The sequence below is a fragment of the Hydra vulgaris genome, chromosome 11 (assembly GCF_038396675.1).
Source record: "Hydra vulgaris chromosome 11, alternate assembly HydraT2T_AEP".
In the NCBI taxonomy this organism is placed as follows: domain Eukaryota; kingdom Metazoa; phylum Cnidaria; class Hydrozoa; order Anthoathecata; family Hydridae; genus Hydra; species Hydra vulgaris.
The window spans coordinates 24,727,056-24,751,349 of NC_088930.1; the positions used below are offsets into that span (position 1 = coordinate 24,727,056).

A 24,294-nucleotide genomic window follows, 5' to 3' on the forward strand; every position below is an offset into this window, starting at 1 on the left:
ACCATTGAGGTCGAAAATTAATGAACAGATATTAAAGTAATTTATTATTATTATAATTTTAATTTATTATTATAATTTTATTATTATTATTTAAAATAACAATTTTAAAAATAAAAACCTATACAATTTAATTTAGGATTTATCCATATTTTTTTGGCAATGTCATTCAGTATATTTTTATCTAAAGTAATAAAAAAGATGAAACTATTTAAGAACAATTTTAAAAATATAAGAATATATTAAAATATAAAAATATAAATATATATTCAGACACCTTAAAAAGAAGCATAACACAACATTCTTTTGACAACTTCCAACAGAGTTTTTTTTACGTTTTTCTATACCTTATTTTTTTTATCTAAAAGAAGGTATACATATAGATACAGAGAATTATAAAATATATTGAAATATACGCAACTTTATGTAAATACATTTACATGTCAACAAATAACAGTCTTATTTTATTTAAAAAAAAGGAAACAGGCTATAAAAATTAGAAAAACACGAATAACCAACAACAAACAAACATTTATTTAAACTTTTATTGTAAAATTAAACAATGAACATCAATTCTTCTTAAAACTAAGAATGTATCAGCTCTAATTTGCTTGCAGACCTTCCTTGAAAGACCGCGTGGAATAAAGAACCGCGTATAGAAAAGCTAAGAAATAACTTTAAAAACGAAAGTGAAACGACACTAACACTATTAAATTACAGTATTCATATTAAGATTTGTAACGGTTTTTTTGTATTATATTTTACGTCTGATGACGATCTGTGCCAAAACAGGTTGAAAAATTACGAAGAAAAAAATTAGTTTGTACGCAGCTGTTGTATTATGTTTTATATTTGAATTATATATATATATATATATATATATATATATATATATATATATATATATATATATATATATATATATATATATATATATATATATATATATATATATGTATATATATATATATATATATATATATATATATATATATATATATATATATATATATATACATATATGTATGTATGTATATATATATATATATATATATATATATATATATATATATATATATATATATATATATATATATATATATATATATATATGTATATAAAAACTAGTTTAGAGTATCTACAATATTTTTTTTTTATAACTAATATAAAGCCATATTATAAAATGCCGCCTTTTTAATTTTAAATGGAGATTTGACGTTTGCAAAACGTTATTAGTCGACGTTGTTTAATAAAAGTAGGTCAACTTTGAACTAAAGTTGGCGCGTTATTGGTTTATTATCTAATGCTTCCGACTTTATAACAACGTTGGGTCACCGTATTGGAGCTATCTGGGTGGTAACTCCTATCTAACCAACGTATTGTGGTTTCTTTCGTTCTTGTTGGGAGCAGAGTATATAAGCTAAGTTACATGATTTAAGGTGCGTGGATTCGATTTTTTAAATGTTGGAAATGTTATTTTATCACTCCAAAACTCTCCACTAATGCTCAATTACCAATCACGACCTGCAAATGATAATTCACAAACTAATAGTTTCAGGACCAAACCAGTCAATCGGGTGACAGAGGGGACTATTATTAATCATATTTTGAATTTGTTTACATTTGTCTTATTAATGCTTTTACAAACATTTTACGAAGTATATATCTTGTAATTAATTTATCACATGATTTGAATTATTATATTTACAAAACTGTGAATTCTTATTATTTGATGGATGATTTTTTTAACAGAAAAATGTAGTTTTTTAAGTATTACTGTGAAAATAAAGAATAATATATAAATGCATCAGAAAAGGTAGGGATGACAAATGAGATTGTGAGTGCAGGGAGGTAATTACAATGTCAAAAGATATCTTGTGGATCTTAAAAGACATTTTTCAAGAAAGCATAATCATTTCTTTTGCTCACACATAGAAAAAAATCTGAAGTTTAGTATAATTTACCTAGAACAACCTGAACCACCAACGCAGAAATGTGAAATGATATTCTGCAGAAATAAGGTGATATTCTGGTTTTACTTTTTGATTTTATTTAATTTTTTTCGTTTAATAATTTTCTAAAAAGTTCCAAAAAAGTATATGTCCTTCTGTTAGTACGGCGTATTCGTTTTACACTAATGCATCTTCTGGTCAAAAGAATGGTAGAGCCACAAAGAGCTAACCATTTTAAGTATAAAGTGAGGTGAGAGTGAGTGGCAGAAAATTTTACACTCAAAGCAGAGCTTGAGTAGTAACGAAATCAGTATTTGTTTGGGGATACCACTTTTTTTGACAACGAGGGGGGTGGGGATGGGTTTTTAAGATAGCCCTCTCTTCCTCCGCCCCTTTTTAAAACCGGTGCTATGACAATGATTATTAATCATTACTTTGTTAGTGTTTACCTTGTTTAGTTTATCCGAAGATAAGGAGTTAATTTAAAATAGCGCCTCGTTGTAAAATGCATTTCTTTAAATACATCAATTTACTGGTGGACATAAGCATATGCTTAAACTATTTAAAAACACTACGCTATTGTAAATATTTATTGAAAACTGTTTAAGTATTTTAAACATTTAGTAACTATATTTCAGTAGTTTGAATTTTAGTATTTATTAAATGCTTAAAATACTTTAAAAAAATTTAAATCAATATTTATAAATCGTGTCATTAGACTGCGGGCCATAATGTAAAAAGATGTTTTAAAGTTAACTTACGTGGTGCAGCCGTGAGATCTAAAAAATTCCAATGTTAGTGAGCGTTTTAGGTTGTGGAAATTCTAAAATAAAAATTTCCTAATTCAAAGACCTTCAGTTCTTGACTTAACGAGCTTTGAAAAACCATGAAAACAATCTATCGATTTTTTTCGATTCGATGTGTTTACTGATTGAAAAAAAAATTTTTTTTTTTCATAATGTCATTGAATTTTAAATTTTAAATGATTCAAAAACAAATACATCTTTTTTTTCAAGTATTAAACGAAGGTATTGTATTAACGTTTTGTTGTCGCGAAAAAAATACTTACTTTATCGTTTTATAATCAATTTAGACTACAAAATTATTTTACAATCTAATTTTCTACTAAAAAGCGTTTAAAACTATTTACTAATAGTACTAATAGTACTAATAGTACTAATAGTACTTATAGTACTAATAAAAGGCAAGTCTTCTAATAATCTGCTTTGTATTTGTCATAATCAACAACACCATCATCGTAAACATTGTTGCCATCAGCAGAACCAGTGTTCTCTCACTTAGTTCAGTCATACAAATCTGAACACTTTAAAGTTGATTTATATACGAACAGAGTTTAGCTTCACAACCAGCAGCAAAGTTACACTTTATGAAGTTAAGTACACTTTCTCGCGTTAGTCAGATAAACTAGGTTGCTAGCCTTGATTCATAAACTAGTATTAAGAATATAGATTCATAATTGTGACTTCTGCTTCACTAATCAACCAAAATCACTCATACGGTTGGATTATTCATTCATCTAACATCAATTCGCTAATACAGCTGCATTTCGTTCATTATTTCTTTGCTTGGCAGCTTGCAAAAAAAAATAAACCTGCATCTTTTGTTATAAAACCATTTTTATAGCATTTTATTGAAGTTTTATATTATTTAATTTAAAACAATATGTCATTTATAAATAACAAACGAATTACTTAGCTATGTTATGTACTGCCCTACTGCCACCTAATAATCCTGATCTCACCATATCACACAAAATATTCAAAAACTGAATTGATGTTTTGATCAAACTTTCTCTTTACTACAGAAACACTATACTTATATAAAACAAATTTTTTCAAAAATAGCAACCATTTTATGACTTCATTAAGTATTATATAAGCATTACCTAGCCAACATTGATACAGATACTGTTTGGGTCTTTATCTTGGACCCATTTGGATGCCTTACTTCACGATTGTTATTCAAATTAAAAGTTTTTAATTTTTTGTTAAAACTACTTCTTTGAGCACCTCTTGATTGATCTAATATTTTCTTTTAATATGATCTGTAAAAAATTTCAAATTAAAATGTTAGTATTGAATTTTACACATAATATGTTTATATTTGTTTAATATATTATAAAATTTTAATTAGTTTTGGTCAACATTCGTCAGATAAAAAAATGCATTTTATCACAATATTCTAACTGCGTTTAACAATCTTCACCAAACATTATATTACTAATTCCTTAAAAGGGTTACATATATGTTCACATGAGTCACTGATTATTTATCATTATTATTATACTTAAATTTACTAACTTATCATTATTATTATTTATTAAAATAGCAGACATATTTGATTGTTGATGTTCTGAAGTCAATTAAATTATACGGTACCCAAATGACAGTCAATATGTAAGTGTGCAACTATTGCAAATCATCATATATTTTCTTAAAAAAAAATGCTTCAAAATAATATAAAAGGCAAATTAATTTTCTTATATGATATGTATCATAACTATGATAAGTATCATCGCCCATAGTTAATAGGCAAGTTAAGATGTATATATTTGGGACCATAACGAAATGGTATTCATAAAGCATTTTATAAAATAAAAAAATGTATATGTTTTATTTATGAGTTTTATACTTTTAATATATTAAAAATTTAGTTATAGAGAAGTTATAGAGCTTGGAAGTTGTTATAGAAAATAGCTAGTAATATAATGTTTGGTGAAGATTGTTAAAAATAAAGAATATTGATTATTTTTATTGAGGATAAATTTTTTTACATGGGTTATGAAGGCATTTCTATTTGTCATTTTGGAAAATATTTTTTAGTTTAAACAGGAAGAGAGTTTCAACAGTGAATTGATTGATACTTAATTGACTTTATGCTATACTTATGCGTTTGTTTTAAAGGCATAGAGAGACTACAATAAGATACAGACCTAAGTTTATAACTATGAATATCATTTGTGAATTTAAAGTAGCTAGTGAAGCAGCTGGGCGTATTATTGTGGAAAAAGTCCCATACAAGAACACAGTTTTATAAGTAGATAAGTTTGTCAAGCTTTAAAATTTTAAAAAGATTATATAGTATGTCAGAACTAAAACTGTTAGGTTGAAAGTAAATTATTCTTAAAGATTTATTCTGTTGATTTATAAGGTTTTTTCCCCATATCTGACAACTATAGCGTAGATGGGAGTTAAAAATAGCATGCAAAATACTCACAAGGGTTTCGTAATTCACTAAATGCCTTATTTTGGTAAGCATTTCATTTGCTCGACTTAGTTTGTTTGATATGGATTTAATGTTTTGCATTTGCTCGACTTTGTTTGATATGGATTTGATGTTTAGAAGATTCATATATTATCTAGGTTTCTTATCTCGATGTTTAGAATTATCTCGATGTTTAGAAGATATATATATATATATATATATATATATATATATATATATATATATATATATATATATATATATATATATATATATATATATATATATATATATATATATATATATGTATATACATATGTATATATACATATATATACAATTTTTTAAATTTATATATATGTATATATATATATATATATATACATAGGGGAGAGTCGCCCATTATGGACCGTCCCCTTTCATGGACCACCGATGAAACAAATAAATGCGATTTTATTTTTAAATTTTGGAAACTTAGCATTAAAGAGTGTCTTCCGTTCAGTTAAATCGCATTTCAATGATGGCGGTCAGCAAGATTACTTCAAAAAGGTAAGTTAGTATTTTATTTGGTTATTTTTTTCTAAAAGTACACTCGCTTTTTTTTGTGTGTCATTCTACAAATAAATGAACCAGGACAATGCCTCTATGCTAAATGGAAAGCTTTTTCATTTCATTTCTTACTAAATACAAGCGTGTTGCTCCAAATGACATCGTTTTGGTTTTATTTAGTAAAACTAGATGCTTATGTGGTTCTCCCAATATGGACCAACTGCTGTCCCTAAAATGGACCAGTGGTTCAAGATGGGAAACTGTAGTCTATATTGGGGAACATAAGTTCTTATTCTCTTGGATGTTATTATTTTATCATAGGCTATTAATAAATTAAATTATCTTAATCTTATGTTTTATTTTAATCTTTGATTATTATTAGTATTTGAAATTTGACTAGACTATAGCCAGACTATAGAATCTATAATAGATTATAATTATTTAATTATAGTAGTTATAGATCTACTAAGTATTTACTATTACTATAATTGACCTACTAAATTTAAATTAGATAATTATATAATAATATAAGTTAAGATATAATTATAAGGCTAAGGGTCTAAAAATAATTAAGAATCATTATTAATATTATAGTATTATTATAGTTATAGGCTATAGGCCTAATGATTAAAATTAAATTAATAATAATAATAGCCTATTAATAATAATAAATAATGATAAATATTTAAGTATTATATTTGTAGTGGTAGATTGTAGTGGGTAAATTTAGACAAATTTATTTTTAAAATTTTGCCCTGTCCTACAACTTATTTCAATCTTTTTTTTTTAATCAGGGGCTGCTGGACTAATGATGATCTTCAACGTGCTATTGAGGTACAGAAATGGTGATATTGGCTGAACAAATGTACAGCCACATACGGCATCCCCAAAGCAACTCTAAAGAGGCATTTTGATAATACAAATTTTTAACCAGATTCCCTGACCTCTGCCTCCGCCAACCAGAAGCTACTTCCATGTCGCGAGCCAGCGGCTTCAACCTGGGGGATGTTGACAGGTTTTTTAATTTACTAGAAAATGTAATAAAAGATCATTGCCTCAAGGCCAATAACATTTACAATATTGATGAATCTGGTATTTCAACTGTGCAAAAGAAATGCCAGCGCGTGCTTGGCCTAAAAGGCAAAAAACAGATAGGTAACATAGCCAGTGCAGAAAGGGGTGTTAACACAACAGTTGTCTGTTGCGTAAATGCTGGTGGAACACATTATGTTCCACCAATGATTATATTCAAAAGAAAACGGGTTCCTGATGAACTGGGAGATGGTGCACCAGAAGACAGCATTGTAACATGTTCTGATTCAGGATGAATAAATTCTGAACTTTTCGTACAGTGGATGAGAATGTTCATCAGTCATGTGAAGCCAACAAAAGATGATAAGGTTTTACTTATTTTAGATGGCCACAAATCCCATACTAAAAATCTTGAGGCCATTCAGCTTGCCATTGACAACAATGTCATAATGTTGTCACTTCCACCTCACACAACACAAAAACTGCAGCCTCTGGATAAAGCTTTTTTTAAGCCCCTTCAAGTCTGCTACGACCAGGAGGTGGAAAAATAGCTGAGACTAAATCCAGGACGTTCAGTGAGTTCATATCAGGTGGCCAATCTTTTTCATCTGGCATATGCAAAGGCTGCTACCATGTCAACAGCAATTAATGGTTTTGCATCGTGTGGAATTTGGCCATGCTCACAAGATGTTTTTAAACCTCAGGATTATGCGCCATCATTCGCTTCTCAAGCAGGAGACCGCGAGACCATGCTGTCTTCACCACTTACATCAGGGACATTACCAGCACAAGCCCAGGAAGCTTCGATACCAGCATTGGTATGTGTAACTAGACCAGCACAAGACCAGGAGGGTGTGCCACCACTTCCAGGCATAATGGATGAGATGGTTCCAAAACCAACAACTTATGTGACCCACCCAGTGTCACTGGCTGTTGAAACGTTCTATTCCAAAACAGTTCTGCCACAGGTGCTGGAAAATTTTTTGCTCATCCCAATTTACTCTGATGGGAAATGTTTTTTTAGGTCAGTTGTTGTGTGCACAACACCAGATCTTCAGTCAGCTCAGCGATTAAACGGCAAGCTGGTCAGTCCACTGCTTCATCTGAAGGAAACTGCTATGGCTGACTCACTTCGTAATCAGCTTGTTAACCATTTGATATCTAATTTGGAAATATTGTCTGTTGACATGCACGGGGATGCCTTAAATGCTGACCAACCCCAGCATCTTCACTTTAACTTGTTAGAAGAGCGTATTGCTCACACTGCTAAATCAGACTCGTTTGTGGGAGAATGGGAGATAAATCAGATCTCCTGTCTTCTGAAAACAAAAATTGTGATTCACAATGCAAACAGGAATGTGCTGATGTATGGTGAAGAACGTAGCGGTAACCCCATCACAGTGAAGTACACCATGTTTGAAAATAACTCTGGGCACTATGAGGCACTAATTTTTTACATCCGGGCTTTGTCTCCAATTCAGAGACTGGTCCCTGTTCTTCCCCCAAAGGGTACAGGCAAAAAGAAGTGTCGCAAAGAACAGTCAGAAATTCTTACTTCAAGTCCATATAAAAAGCTGTTCCTACAGGAAAGTCCAAAAACAAACACAAAAGTTAAAAAGTCCAAAAACACAAAAATAATTAAAGAAAAAGTAGTAAAGAAATGTAAGAAACCCAAAATGAATTCATCAACTAGTACCAGTATTTTAAATGAAAGTTCATGGCTTTGTTTTATGTGTGGAGAATGTAACATAGAAAATATGATATGCTGTCGATCCTGCAAAAGATGGGCATATGAAGAATGCGCAGGAACTTCAGATTGTGACTTTATTTGTGAACTTTGTAAATAAATTTTGAAATATTATTACACATCAGTATTCATGTTTTTGTGTGTGCTAAATGTTAAAATAGTAAAACACTTTATAAATAAAATTGAGTGTATGCATACATGTGCATGAGACTGGTAGAATTAGAATCAAATAAATGGTGGCTGGCTTAAACTTAATAACTTTTTTATTTTTTTACAAAAAGGACATCTAAAAACCTGTTAAAAATTAGAAGCTTACATACTCTTGAGTATTTATATTCTAATAATTCTATCTTTAGTGTGTATATAATTTGTTTAAATGACCAAGTCAAACCGTTTATAACTAGTCCATAATAGGAACCTCAATGGTCCATATTTGGAGCACAAGCTTAAAGTACCCCCAATATGGACCACTTACGTTTTTGACACATTTTATAATTATCAATAAATCAACCACTACAAGCTTCATATAATATGTTCAGCTGAAGGTATATATGTGTGTATATATATGTACATATATGTACAATTTTTTAAATTTAGATATAATTGCGAAAAAGATGTCGAACTTCATAGACAAATCTGAAAAAGATTTTTGTTTGTATATGAGGAGCCCATTTGCAAAACTTACGAAGATCGAGTAAATTGATTTTGAAAAAATTATGCGGGTGTCCAGTGGATGCAGACGTCCACTGGACACCCGATTCCAAAATAATTTTATTCTTTTCTCCGTCTGTTACTTTTACGCATGCGTAAATATAAAATATTTTCAAAATGGTTAAAAAATGTAGTTTAAAAGTTGTCACCTTTTCAACTTATTCGATAACTATATCTATTTAGTTATAGTTATCGAATATTAACTTATGGTTTAACTATATAGCTCTATAATGTCTTTTTAATTAGGAGTATACATGTTTTATACTCCTAGTATTATGGTTTAACTATATAGCTCTGGTTTTTATGGTTATTATGGTTTAACTATATAGCTGGAGTATTATGGTTTAACTATATAGCTCTATAATATCTTTTTAATTAGGAGTATAAGTGTACTTAACATATAGAGACTATAAATGATAATCAAATTAGCAAAATATTTTTCCTTCAAAAAGTTTATTTTGTGAGCTCATGACCATGAGTTTTAATCTAACTTAAAATTAAAATCAATAAATTCGAACTTCTTCATACTAATAATTAGGAATGCGCCGAACGTTCGGCTGTTTTGCCGAGCGTTCGCCACATTTTTGCCAAAATTTGCAAATAATGCAAAATTTGGAAAATACTATGTTTTTTTTGATTAGGCTACCGTGTCTGGTAGCATGGTAAAATAAGTTAAACTTTAATATAAAATTTATTTATTTCATTATTAATTTATTTAATTCAAACATCATCTACATATAAATAGGCACAAGGTCCTTAGATAAAACAAAATAAGGAGTAAATAAAAAAGTAAATATATATATATATATATATATATATATATATATATATATATATATATATATATATATATATATATATATATCATTCGGACAGTTATAATATTCTGTTATCCAAACCAACTGTGAAATTTCTTTACAAAATTAGCTGCTTCATCTATCAATTTCTCCTCTGACATTTTTTGGTAGTTCCAAAAAAACCTGAAGGTATCAGAAATCTGTTTTGTGGCGCTAAAACGAATTGTAAGAATTCCAAAAACATTATCTAATATATATTAAAAATTTGCTTTTGGAATTGGAATTTAAAGGGAGATTTGTCTGCCTCACTCATTTTACTAACATTTTTATCGTGAAACTGTTTTCTGCTATCGTTCCTAAACAATTTTATTTCTATATGAAGGCTAGATGCAAAAAGCTTAGCTTCATTCAACATTGCTTTCCAACAATCACAAATAGCTACTAGCTGTGAAAGTAAACTTTCTACATTTGAAACTTCTATCACTAAAGTCGCGTTACTAGGTTAAATGACTTTGTTGCAAATGTTAGTAGGAATTAGTATTCTGTGTTACACAACTAACGTTATGATGCAGGTAAAGTTACTGATATAACAAATTGCTCCACGAATCTCTTTTCTAGCTTTTGGAGTAAGATTTACCTAAAGCAAGTCTTCCAAACCCAGTTTAACTCTTGAAAGGCGAGCAACAAATGGTTTAACACTCTCTATTCTATCTAATCACCTGGTGCTAGATATGCCGTTAAGGAAACAAACAATACGTTAAGATAATATTTCCTACCTTTTCGGACTACACCTGAATAAGGTGTATACAGTTTGTATAGTTCCAAAGTAGTTTATGGCTTCTGGAATACATTCAGCAGCATCATTACCACTTAAGCTAAGTGTATGGCAGCCACAAGGAGAAAACATAGCAGTAGGACATAGATCTTTTTAAAGCTTGTGCTCTATTGTATTTTCCTGACATATTTGGCGCATTGTTATAACCTAAAGCCCTGCAACCAGCCAGTGGAATAGTATTACTTTCTAACACTTTTGTAATCACTTGAGCAATTTCATAACCATTTTTGTCACTACAATCTACAAATTTTAAAAATCGTTTCACAATTTCAAATCGCGATTTATAGCGAACTTGGTAACGTAAAATAAATGTTGTTTGCTCAATATTTGATGAATCTGTTGAAGAATCTAGAATTACTAGGTATTACTTTGCACAATATCTTTCTTCCAAAACATGCTGCTTAAAAAAATCAAAACATTCTGCAATGAACTTATTTTAGATCATTTGAAAAGTAATGTACTTGCAGTATTTCTCTCATTTTTTGTGGCTCAGCTACTTTTAGAATTTATTCCGTTAGAATAGGGTCCCAGTAAGAAAGCAACACTACCTTATATTTATCAACTTATAATTCCTAAGAAAAGGATAATGTCTTCTCAAAGTATGGTACCATTTTTTAATTTTACTTTTATTGATGATTCAATGAAATATAAATATATATAAATAACGCCTTGCATTGAAAGATGTCGTTCTAATTTACGCCATGCTAGATAGCATTGTAAATGGCCATTTCTCTTTTCATGATCTGGAATCTTGTTACATAACTTCCGTTTATTGGAACTTGCTGGCCAGCCTTCAGCTGTAGTTAATGCAGGTTTTGAAGCAATACTTAGCTTGGAACAGACATTGTTCCAAAATAACCGGCAGGGAAAACAGTATCAAGAAGCCTTATGCTTGCTCCATACAAGACGGTCTCGAGTACGCTGTTCTGCATTAATGATTCTAAACTTTAATAAACCTTCTGGAAATTTTTGATTACTATCATCTTTTGTCAAGTTTAAAGGAAAGTCAATAAGACCACTGGTAACAAAATTATATATTTCTTTATATTATATATATATATATATATATATTTCTTTATATTATATATATATTATATATTATATATTGAGAAAGTAATTCTGCTGTGATGAATCCAATGTCAAGTGTTGTACTTTATTGGTGAAGTGAATCTGCACTTGTAGTTAAGTATTTAACTCTGTAGCACCAGGTCATGGTTCTGAATCAATATCTATGTTAATCATGTTTGTAAGAAGCTCTAATTTTTTTTTTTCTTTTTCTTTTTTTCACTAGTTGCTATTTCATTTTTACGATGGCTATTTTGTTGCAGAATCTTAAAAACATCAGTTAATAAATCTAAAAGAATATAAAAAGTTATTTTTCTATAATAGATTTAAAAATAAATATTTTTTTGTATAATTTGCATCAACCACCAGAGGATTAAAAACATTGAAATCAACAAAGTAAAAAGTTGTTTAAAAAAAAATTCAAAAAGATTGAAAATGAAATTATTTAATTTTGCGTATTAAATCGATAAATCATTGTTAATAACATTATTTAAATGTAAAATATTAAAGAAATATGTAAACTAAATAAAACAAGTATATTCGTTTATTTTACATTCCCATATTTTATAAATTTAATACGATTTAATACTTTTTTAAATTTAATACGATTTAACATTACTTTAACGAGTAAGCATAGCGTAAGCGCGATTAACCGATGACAAAACCCATTACATCTTAAAACAGTAAACTAATCTGCTCAAGTCATGTGACAAAAAGTAAGAGATTTTATTTAAAAAAATGAAAACTTAGAGATGAATTTTATGTCTTCTAAAAGAAACTGATAATAATTGTTGAGAATATTATAAAAAGAATTAAAAATAATTAATTAATAAGAATTAAAAAACTCATTTTATACGATTACGAAATAAATTAGCAAAAAAGCTAATTAAATTAGCTCCTAAATAAAAACACACGCCCCTCTGGACATCATTTGTTTCTAATGTTTGTCTACTTGATTTTGTCATGTATGTTTTTCTAATTTAACATGCTCCGTAGTACACAATAATAAGCAAGTGCTCCTCGTTTTCAAATCTTCTGACAATCTTTGCAAAAATAACCAAGATTTATAAATTAAATTTAACGAATCAAATTTTTCTTCAAATTCATTAATTCCAAGTGTGGATAAATATTCACAAATCGGTTTACAAAGATCCATGACAGTTTTAAATTTCTGGTCTTTAAAAAATGGCAAATTTTTTTTAGATGAGAAATGGCGAATATTAAAATCTTGATTATGCATAATATTCCTCTTCTTTCGAGAAACCCAACTCCTTTTTTGATAGCTTAAATGCCAAAGCTCTCCTGCATCTTAAGCTTTAAAAATAACATCACCGTTGACTATTTTCATAGCCATTGTGTGTCTACAAGGAAGTTTTATAGAAACTTGCAAAGGACAACAATAAATTTTATTTAAAGCTATGAAATCAGAACGAGACTTTTTCAACTCTGCAATAACAATTCCAGCAGCATATGGAGTTAGTATTTTAACAACTTTATTTGTAACTCCACCTTCATCAGCTCCTAATCCATATGGTTCTTTGAAGGATTGATTAAATTCTACATGAGTTATTTGCTCAAATTTACTTGTATGCAATAAAAGGATACCTTTCACCGCCTTCGCCAAAGATATTTTTCTGGACAATATATTTTTGATTTTTTGGTTATGAGAATCAGACCTGTTATGGGTGGTATTTCCAAGATTGACATACTTAATAGTTTCGTAGTATGCCCAATACTTAACTTGGTGTGGTAAGCACCAATTTTTGTTGTAAGATACATTACAACATCTGGTGTTACTCTAGCAAGCTGACCCATGCATCAAACATTCTCTTTTATTTAACTTTCACAAGATTGAAATATTTTTTTAGATTATCTTTTTCAATACTGCTTAAGGCTTGCTTATTTAACAATCTATTGAATGCTTAAAAAATATGCAATTTACAAAGTTGAATTACAGCTGAGGGTATAACCATAAAAACTTCACCAATTTCTTTTAAGTCTTTATCAAGCACAACTACTTTTACTTTGTTAAGACTCAGTATGAGCAAACACATCCTGCAAGGTACTTTTGGTTTCTTGTGTTATAAAAGCATAACCAAAGCTCAATCATTAAGACTTCAGGAAACATTTCCAAGACCTGTTTTATGTCTCCACTTATAAATAAAAAGAATTGCAGAACACTATCTGGATCAACCTGAACAGATATTAAAGCTTCAGGATCTTTTTCACCTAAATTTTAAAATCAAACTTAAACATGACTAAAATATGTTGTTTAGATCAAAATAAATTAGTGATTTCGCATTTATTAACTAAAAAATAAGTTGTATCTCATATGATTTTTTTTTTAGGTTATTTAGGTGCTCCCAGAAGTCTTTACAGTCTTATCACGGAGCACCGTGGAAGAGCATTTAACAAGAAGTTCACGCCTCCTTCCAATGTCGCATATTGAGCTTGAGCCGGCGTCGAACCTCAGGCCTCTGGGTTCTGAGCCAGAACTCTTACCACTGCGCCACGGCTGCTCAAATTGATTGCTCAAATGATTAAAAGCACATAAAACGTTATTAAGTTAGTGGTTTTAATTTTCTATTTATATAAAAAGGGGAATTCCATTGCTTTAAACATAAGCATTGTTTTAAATTTGAACTTTGATTCCTCAAACAACTTTTATTTTTAAATTAACATGATTCACTGTTTATAAAATATCCCTAATCCATAAGTTCTGCAAAACGCATTGAAATTTAATAAGTAAGGTTTTTATAAAAGGCTAACAGAAAGACATAAATTCATCAACCAACAAAGCTGCATTTGTTTTCTCACAACTGTGCTCTAGTTCATTATTTTTGTTAATGGCGTATAAATCTTTTTGTATAAAATTTCACTTATCGTATAAGTAAAAAAGTAAAGGACATCATCTTTTACTTTTTCACTTATACGACACTGTTCTGGGTAATGCATAAAAGCAGTTCTAAAAAGACATAAAATTTTTTTTTTCAAAACTGAAGTACTCAAAAAAAAAAAAATTCAAGTAATAAAATATACTACTGATGAGTCATTATTGGGGTATCAAGAAATGTTTAACAGCTTATTAATTAAGTTAAAGGGATTCTATTAACGATGAACAATAATTTAGAATACAAACACTTATAGTTTGTTTTTGTTGCTACTATCTATTACCTTAATAGCTTCTTGAAGTTAAAACAAAAAATTACCTTTGAATTTAGATCATTTTTTTAATGTTGACTTACTAATTTAATGTTGGTTCATTGTTTGCCTGAGCTCTTAGTTTATGATTTAAAAGGTAAACATCTGGCAGAGGTTTAACTATTAAATCATTTTTTAAGAGAACAGGGTAAGTAGCTTACTCACTGTCACAACAAAAAAAATTTAAATATTTTTCAACTCTCTTCATAGCTAAAATATATACATATTTGAAATTTATACAAAAGGCAAATTAAACAAACATTAATGGAGAGACCTTACTTTGCAAATATTTAAACTGATTATAAAAACTGGTATATTAGTCCATCGGAAACTTAAAAATATAAATCTTATTTAAAAGTAATTTATTCTTAAAACTTGCAAATGACTGTCATTTTTGACAACTACTTGTTTAAAAAACTTAAATAAATACAATATTTACTATACTGCAAATACAACACAAATAGTATGACGTTAAGAAAAATTCACTGGTAGATAATTACAAATATAATAGATTATAATTTAAGAAAAAGTTATAATAAAAGCTTGAAACTTAATTTAAGTTACATTAGTTTAAAATATTATAGTGTTATTTAAAATATATATTTTTAAATTTTGTATTAACTTCATAACTTTTAAAATTAAAAATATTTTTTCAAATGTTTTGTTTGACATAATTTTAAATGAAATATAATTTTATATATTTTATTGTTACTCTGACTGTCAAAATATATTATAACTCTACGAACAAAAATTCAAAAATTGTTGCTATTACTGTTCATAATATAACCAAACAAACTTTGCATCTTATTATTAGCAATATCTTTTAGAACTATGCTAATAATAAAGTTAATCATAATTAGATTATTTATATTATTAAAGCATGGTGGCTCTAACCTGCTTATTTCATGGTTGTGGTTAGCCTGAAGTTGCTGGATTACTAATTTTGTCCTGCTTTTGTTAATAGTAATAAATAGTTTGGCAGTAGATCCAATTTTGAAAGAGCTAAATAAAAAGTATAAAAGCCATATTGCTATTTTAACCAATGAGATTTATAGAAAAGAAATAAAAAATTTTAACCAATGAGGTTTATAGAAAAGAAATAAAAAATATATTGAATCTGTATAGCAGTGAATACATGAGAAATGAACTGAATATTTCAGGAGGGAGGACAGTCCTTTTTGTAGGTTTTCCTCTTTTTTGATATCTCAAAGCTAAATTTGCTGAACTATTAAATATGCACTGTTTATTTCGATGTAAAGTAATTTAATATAATGCATCTAAATATAAATGCCCTGAATATTCAAATATATTAATAGAAAAAATTAACAAAAAGTATAATTTATGATTTATTAAACTTTAATAGATTTAATTTGTTATATTTTAAACTTTTTGTTCTCCTTTTAATTGGGAAAAAAAATAAGATTACTTTCTTTAAAACTCTTTATTATAAAGTCTTTAATTACTCTTTACTATAAAGTTTGTATATTTACTTAAATAAAGATTGAAAATTTACTTTGAATGCTTATTTATTAAATATAGCTCAAAATGACACTTTGAATGCCGGTAAACAAAAAAAAAATCTGACCTTTGATTACGACGAAGTCCTTTCCCTTCTGCTCTCTTAACTCCTCCATGCTTGCATAAATATGTCACATTTCTTAACTTAAACTTTTCATCAAAAGGTTTAGAACCATTGCTCAGGCTCTTGTTTTGCCAATGTTGTTGTTAGATTTTGTCCATAAAACATTTGTAAACATCGACCATGCAATCCATTTATTTTCGAACTCAGAAAAGTTATCAAACTCATCTCCTTGCTTAATTTCAATACTTATAGCTGATTCTATAGATAATTTAAAAAAATCTTTTTTTATATAAGTAAATAAAAGTGTAATTTAAAGAAAACCTTATTTTATAATGGTCAATAAAAGTGTAATTTAAATTTATTATGTAATCATAAGCTTAATCATAGTATTTCTAAATCTTTGAGTTTACATAAGGTGATGCTTTAATTTTTTCTAAAAAAGCTACCTTATTAAATTTTTACAAAAACAGAGCAGTCAATTTTTACTATATCTGCACTACCGTGGTCATGCGAATAAGCTTTTGTTGTTATTTGTACAACGTTGTGCGAATAAACTTTTGCTGTTATTTTCACGATGGTTGTGCGAATAGACACTTCCAATAATAGAACTATATTTCTTTTTTTTTTGATATAAATTTTGTATGCAATATAACTTTATTAGATATTTTATACTATAAATTTAAGAGATTTACATAAATATAGTTGTAGTTGTAATATATTTTTTAAATTAACATCTCCAATAAAGATTTAATAGACAATCATTTCTTGTAGACATTTTTTTAATATATAGATGAGGATATATAAATATATACATATATATATATATATATATATATATATATATATATATATATATATATATATATATATATATATATATATAATGAATTTAGGTTTGTACAACTTGGAAGTTAAAGAAAAAGGGAAAGTAGCTATTTTTTGTAACCTGTGGTTTCTTATTCTTGTTATCATATCATAGTTGTGTGACTTAAATATGAAGGCGATTTAAGTGACACAAAATAAATATCAAGGCTATTTAAGTCACACAACTTAAATAGCAAGGCTATTTAAGTCACACAACTATGGAACCATGATTATAAACTGTTAAAAAAAATATCACTCTAAATCGAAAGATTTTTTAATTCACATTCATGTATCTTGGATACATTCATGTATCTTGGATACATTCATGTATCTTGGATACATTCATGTATCTTGGATACATTCATGTATCTTGGATACATTCATGTATCTTGGATACATTCATGTATCTTGGATACATTCATGTATCTTGGATACATTCATGTATCTTGGATACATTCATGTATCTTGGATACATTCATGTATCTTGGATACATTCATGTATCTTGGATACATTCATGTATCTTGGATACATTCATGTATCTTGGATACATTCATGTATCTTGGATACATTCATGTATCTTGGATACATTCATGTATCTTGGATACATTCATGTATCTTGGATACATTCATGTATCTTGGATACATTCATGTATCTTGGATACATTTATGTATCTTGGATACATTCATGTATCTTGGATACATTTATGTATCTTGTTGACACAGGAATGTATCCGGGTAGCATATTTTGAAACCTTTCCCATTTTCAGAATAGGCAGAAGTATGAGCAATCTGATTCATTGGTTTTAAAAGAAAGGCAAGCTTTTGTTGAAAAATATAATTAAATTTAAAACAAGCAAATCGTCGGCTTACTATCAAAACCAAAGACCGATTTTTTTATTTTTGAGGTTTTGACTTAAATTGGTTAGTTTTCTTATTGCGCAGCTTTATGAAAAGCCACATAAATCTATCTAATATATTAAATATATGCCATCTGTTATTTATGGTCAAAACCTTCTAACCCACAGACACATAATTGTTTTACTCATAACCTCTTATGTCTAAAATATATGTCAAAATAATTGGTTAGAAATTTAGCTCATACAAATTTATTGCATTTTGAGTGTGTTGGCTGTGATTTGAAAGTGCAAAATGGATAACTCTTCCAAAATGGAGGTAAGTAATGTATTTTTATTGAATTTTTAAACTAGTTATAGTTATTAATTGCAATTTTAATTTTAATATCACTTAAACGAGACATAGAAGCTTTTGAGCATTAATTTGTTTATTTTAAAAGAGACATAGAAGTTTTGGTCAGACTTATTTTTTGAATTACTTGAAATACAAAATTAGTTTGATAATTCATTTTGTCAATTTAAAAAATTGCTTACACATTTCATTTTTATTTTCAGTTTATCTATCCCAACTTCCAGATCTCGTCGTATTTTTTCGATGATCGATATTTACAGCAACAATATTGTAACTGATAGACTGAATAATGAGACTGACTGTATAGAAAACTGATAGACTGAATAATGAGACTGACTGTATAAAAAACTGATAGACTAAATAATGAGACTGACTGTATAGAAAACCTTAATAACGAAATTGAATTAGCTGTTATTACTTTGAGAAGTTCAGAAAATTCAGATATAAATGACGATGATAATTTTTTCCGTTCCGCAACTGTAGACTGTGCAGAAAATATTTTTTCGAACACTGAAGATTTTAGTGTAAATAAATCTCTATCACAGTACTTTCAAGACAAACAAAATTTGGATAAGAACAACTGTAGTTCCTTTGTACTTGCAAAAAGTCTTGATTCTGTTGGAGAAATTCAGGCGGTTTCCTGTGCTGAAATTACCACTGAAATTTGTTTAAATAAAATTAATATTGTAGGTACAGAAAATTTTATTGACAACGGTTATTATGGACCAGATAATTAAAATGACCAGCCGAGTAGTAGTGTAATTCCTAGTGATACTAACAAGGAGTGTACTGAAGAAAAAGAAGAAAGACAAGTTGAGAAAGAAAGACTAAACGCAAGAAAAAGAAAACATAGGGTAGATAAGAAAGATTGGGATAGAGAAAAAATAAAAGTAAAGTTAATAGAAAAAATAAAAGTAAAAAAAAAAATAAAAGAGAAAAGGGACAGGAATATTATGGATTAAAAAAAACGCAGAAGGAAATTGGTTAATTGATCAGAAAAGAGAAGCAAGAAAGTTAAAACCCTTTTGCAACTGTAAGCAAAGTGCAAAAGCTACAAAAATTCAGTGCAGAAAATTTACAGAAGACGATAGATTAAAATTTTTTAACCATTTCTAGAAAGAATTTAACTGGTCTCAGAGAAGAACTTACGTAGCTAATTTAGTCGATGGTGTTGCCCTAAAAAAACAAAAAGAATCAATTTAATGAAACATCACGCCGTTCAAATACGTTTTTTGTATCCTTAAAAGAGACGGCGTTCAAGTTCGAGTGTGTACAAAAATGTTTATATATACGCTATGTATAGGTACATGGACCTTACGTAACTGGGCTATGCATAAAGCAGACGTAAGACCAACAAAGCCAGACAAAAGTATTAATAAGAAAGATGCAATGAAAAAAAGGTTACAGCAATTTTTTTCCCTTCTTCCCTTCTTCAAAAGTATTAATAAGAAAGATCAGTGTGCTTTGTGTATACAATATAAGAGTGGCAATACTTCTGAGGAAGCGTCTACTTCACACATTCAAATCAAAATAAGAGCACGAAAAGAAAAAAGGTCGACAAGGATCACACTGAACATGTATATACCCTAGATCTAGAAGCGATATTGCTTAGTCCAATACTGAAAGCATCGACTCTTTATTATTAAGAAAAGGCTAATAGTTCACAGTTACACTATCTTCAATTTAAAAACCAAAGATGGCTATTGTTATTTATGGCACGAATTAGAAGGTGGTTTAAGTGGCTCTAAGAGCCACCGGTGACATGTTGTTTCAATATAAAAAATGCATTTGCAATACAATTTTTTATATTGAAACAAAATGTTTAATTAACTATTGTTTTTGACAATTCATTATTATCATTGAAGTTAATAGAATAAGTTTCAACTGTATTGATTTTCAATTAAATTAATTTGTAATATGTATAGAAGTGCATATTTTAAATTTGTATTATTGAATTAGGGGCCTAATTTTTGACAATCGGTAGGGACCCAGGATGCGATAGCACCCTGGGCCAGTCCACCACTGGCCAAGTCTGCTTTTGTCTGTACTTTAGACACATTTAAGTTATAAACTAATTTCAGTTCGAAAGCATAAACATTATAAAATGTTATTGGAAAAAATATAAAAACAAAGAAAATTTTAAACACCAACCTTTTTTTGTTTCAACAAAACTTATTTTTCAAATAACAAGTCACTCAATTTATATCTTTTTTTAGTCATTACATTAGACCCTGTTGAAAAAAGCCGTTCGACTGGCGCACTGGTTGGAAGAGGTGTGTTAAATTCTAAAAAAACCTTCTTAACTGCTGGGCATAATAATAATAATAAAGATAACTCTTTCGATTGTGATTTTAAATATAATTCTAACTCCTCAATTCCAGATCTTTTAATACATTTGCTGTCCACTGGTAAACAGAAAAAGTCTTCTTTAGATGGACCCGCAATTGCTATACGCAAAGAAGTATCAATTTCACAAGTTGCTAAACAAGAACTATGATCCACATTTTTAAACAACGATTTTAAACAGGCTTCGGCTGTGAAACGTTTGACACCATCAAGCCATAATAATTTGAAACGGTGTAACAAAGATTATGCTAATATCAGTTCTTGTTTTCCCATATAGTACTAAATCGAGTTTAAACTGAAGATTTTACTATGTTGACTAGTGGACCAAAAGTGTTCAAATTTTTTTGTTGCAAAGAAACTAGTTTTTTATCCAAAACATAAAGTGTAGGTAATAAGTACCCCATAAACATTGATTCTACTCCTTGTAAAAGTCTAATGAATGGACAAGAGGAGTTATTACTTCACAGTACTCTTGAATTAATTGAACTTCTCGATTTGTGAATCTTTGTATTTCACAGAAATCCATTATATTGCTCATTTTGTTATGTCCATTAGAGTCTGACATGTTTTGTTTACTCCATAAAGGTGAACACTTACCCATTGCTTTTCTATAAATTTTCTTAAAATTACTGGGTGAATTCTGTACTATTTTCTCAACATCACTTTCTGCTATTAAGTCTAGTGTGTGACTAGCACATTGAGAATGCTGTGGTAACTGAACAAATAATTCAATCTCTTCTTGTTCATGGATATTTTTGTCCAAGATTTCATACAAAGTTATATTTTCATCGTAAATATTATCATTGGCATCGTCATCACTTTCCTCATCATTCTCTGAATTTTCGAAAGCAGAAAATAGTTTAAAAGCTTTTATAAAACTAAAGCCACTGTTTGTTGTTGTAGCAACTACCTTGTTTTGTATTTTATAGATTGAATGAATCTTAGACAAAGCCGTCGCCAAAGCAATATATATATATGTCTTCCTTTTATTCGGCTGCATGCTAAAGATACTGAATGACGCTGGAGAGTCTTTTAATCTATCCTATGGCAAGTCACCCCAATATACCATCTTTTATCTTTTACCAATATACCATCTTTTACCAGTCAGCAGTAGTTGCAACATACATAATCTCCAAGTGTTGAGCTAACATTTTCAATAATTGATAAATACAGATTATTAATACGCAGTTTTGAAGTTTTACTGCAGATAACCTTAAGGTCTTTAGGATGGCCTAATTTTATCAAATTCACTAATGATGGTTTATCAACTATAAATAAAGGTTGTGTTCCATTAACAACAAAAATTATAACAAGTCGATCTAAATTCTTTTGAATTTATTTTAAAACGCTCTTATTTTTTATCAGCTCTATATTTCTCCAGAGTTGATTCACTGCATTTTAATTCATACATAATTCGAAATAAGTTAAACATAATTTTAAAACAGTCAGAATCGCTAATTTTAATTTACCTTAACGTGCCGTTTTAATTTAGACAATGTATTTTTAGCTGTACTTATATATTTTCCTGAAGGGCTACACAAACACAATTTGCGTTTATATTATTCCCATTTATTTCATTAAATATAAAAAATGATTCTAAACCATTCCTTGGCAATCATTCACCTGAAAGAAAAAGCAAACATTTTATAGTGTTTAATTAATAGCTAATATATTTTACTTAAATAGACCTAAGCCTTATGACTATAGCTAAGTCCTAAAGTTAAAGACATTTATCATAATAAACTTACTTTATGAATATAAACTCAAGTCAATTCAACATAAAATAGATAAAAGTAAAAGCATATTTTAAAAAATACCATTAGATTCAGTGTCATTATTATCATATATGTCATTTTTTGTAAACTATAACCGCGTGAAATGAAATAACTTTTAAAAAATTACCCTTTTTAACAGGAATTTAATTTCAGCAGCAAAGTTCGCATTAAGTTAAATAAACTTGAACCGAATAAAAAATATAAATACAAGCTTCATGTTTTTGAAATGTTAAACCAACTATAACGCGTTATAGTTTTACGTTCATGGAAAGCAAATTTATAAATTTTTGAGGAACTTTTGCTTTTCGTTCACGTTCCTCAGAAAAAAAATTCGTTCTTGTTCCTCGTTCCGTTGTTTTAAAAGGAATCAGTTACAAGCTTCGTTCCTCAAAAATGGAATTCGTTCTAGGAATCCGTTCCTTTTGAAACGCGTTCTTCCAAACACTGATATATATATACATATATATATATATATATATATATATTTATATAAATATATATGGATGCGACAATGTTTTCTTATCTTTTATTACTAAAATACCAAACATTAAAATAATCCAAATCCACTCTTGCTTTCAGTTGGTTTTAATTTGGGAGTATCGAAAATTGTCTCTATAACAACCAATAATATTTTCAAACTTAAAATGGGAGTAATTAGTTTAAAAATCTGAAAAAAAATTTCAGGGAATTTTTAAAAATATTTTTCTCGCTGAATGATTGGATATATGTGAAATAAATTAAGGTGACCATATTTGAAAAATACCAGACGCGTACAAGGAATAAATTTGATATGTATAAATAATAATGGTATTTAAATCAGGCCCGTAGCCTGATTTAAATACCATTTCTTTTAAAGGGGAGTACTTTTTCAAGAGGTGCCAAAAATTAAATAAAAATAAAGGCGCCCAAGGGCATTTTTGTTTAGCGTCTATATTCACCTATTTTTTGATAAGATTTTGCATAAATTTAATAAAATGATTATTTCTGTTTTTTATATTTTCAAGGCGTTTTTGCCTTGCCCTTTTTTGTGTTGTGCTACCAATTTTTGAATATATGTTTAATTTCAATTTTTTTAAGTGGCCATACAGGACAAAACGCAGGGGAGCACGTGCCTCCAATTACAAACCGTCCACGAATACTAATTCCAAATAGACTTTGACAAATAGTACATTTGAGGAGCTCATCTTCGATCTGCGTTAAGAATGGAAACATTTTCTTTAAATTGTCATTAAATGTGTTTAACCTTCTCTAAATAAATACCTTAAAAAACCTTAAATTACTTTTTTATGAACCCATATTTTTATGAACTTCTAATTAAAATATATCGCAAAGCGTTGTTTACAATATTTAGGGAAAAAAGACATTACAAAGCAAACAAAATTTGCGTAAAACGAGCGCATGTTTTTTTT

The 24,294-nt window shown here is 28.6% G+C and overlaps 1 long non-coding RNA gene across 1 annotated transcript; it reads right to left on the reverse strand.

Moving 5' to 3' along the window:
• Positions 1-171: 171 nt before the first annotated feature.
• On the reverse strand, positions 172-16,947 carry LOC136087221 (uncharacterized). The gene is made up of 3 exons (XR_010641636.1): positions 16,697-16,947; positions 16,006-16,113; positions 172-358 (listed from the first exon to the last, which is right to left on the reverse strand). It is a non-coding gene; the product is annotated as an uncharacterized LOC136087221 (long non-coding RNA).
• Between the last annotated feature and the right edge of the window lie 7,347 nt (positions 16,948-24,294).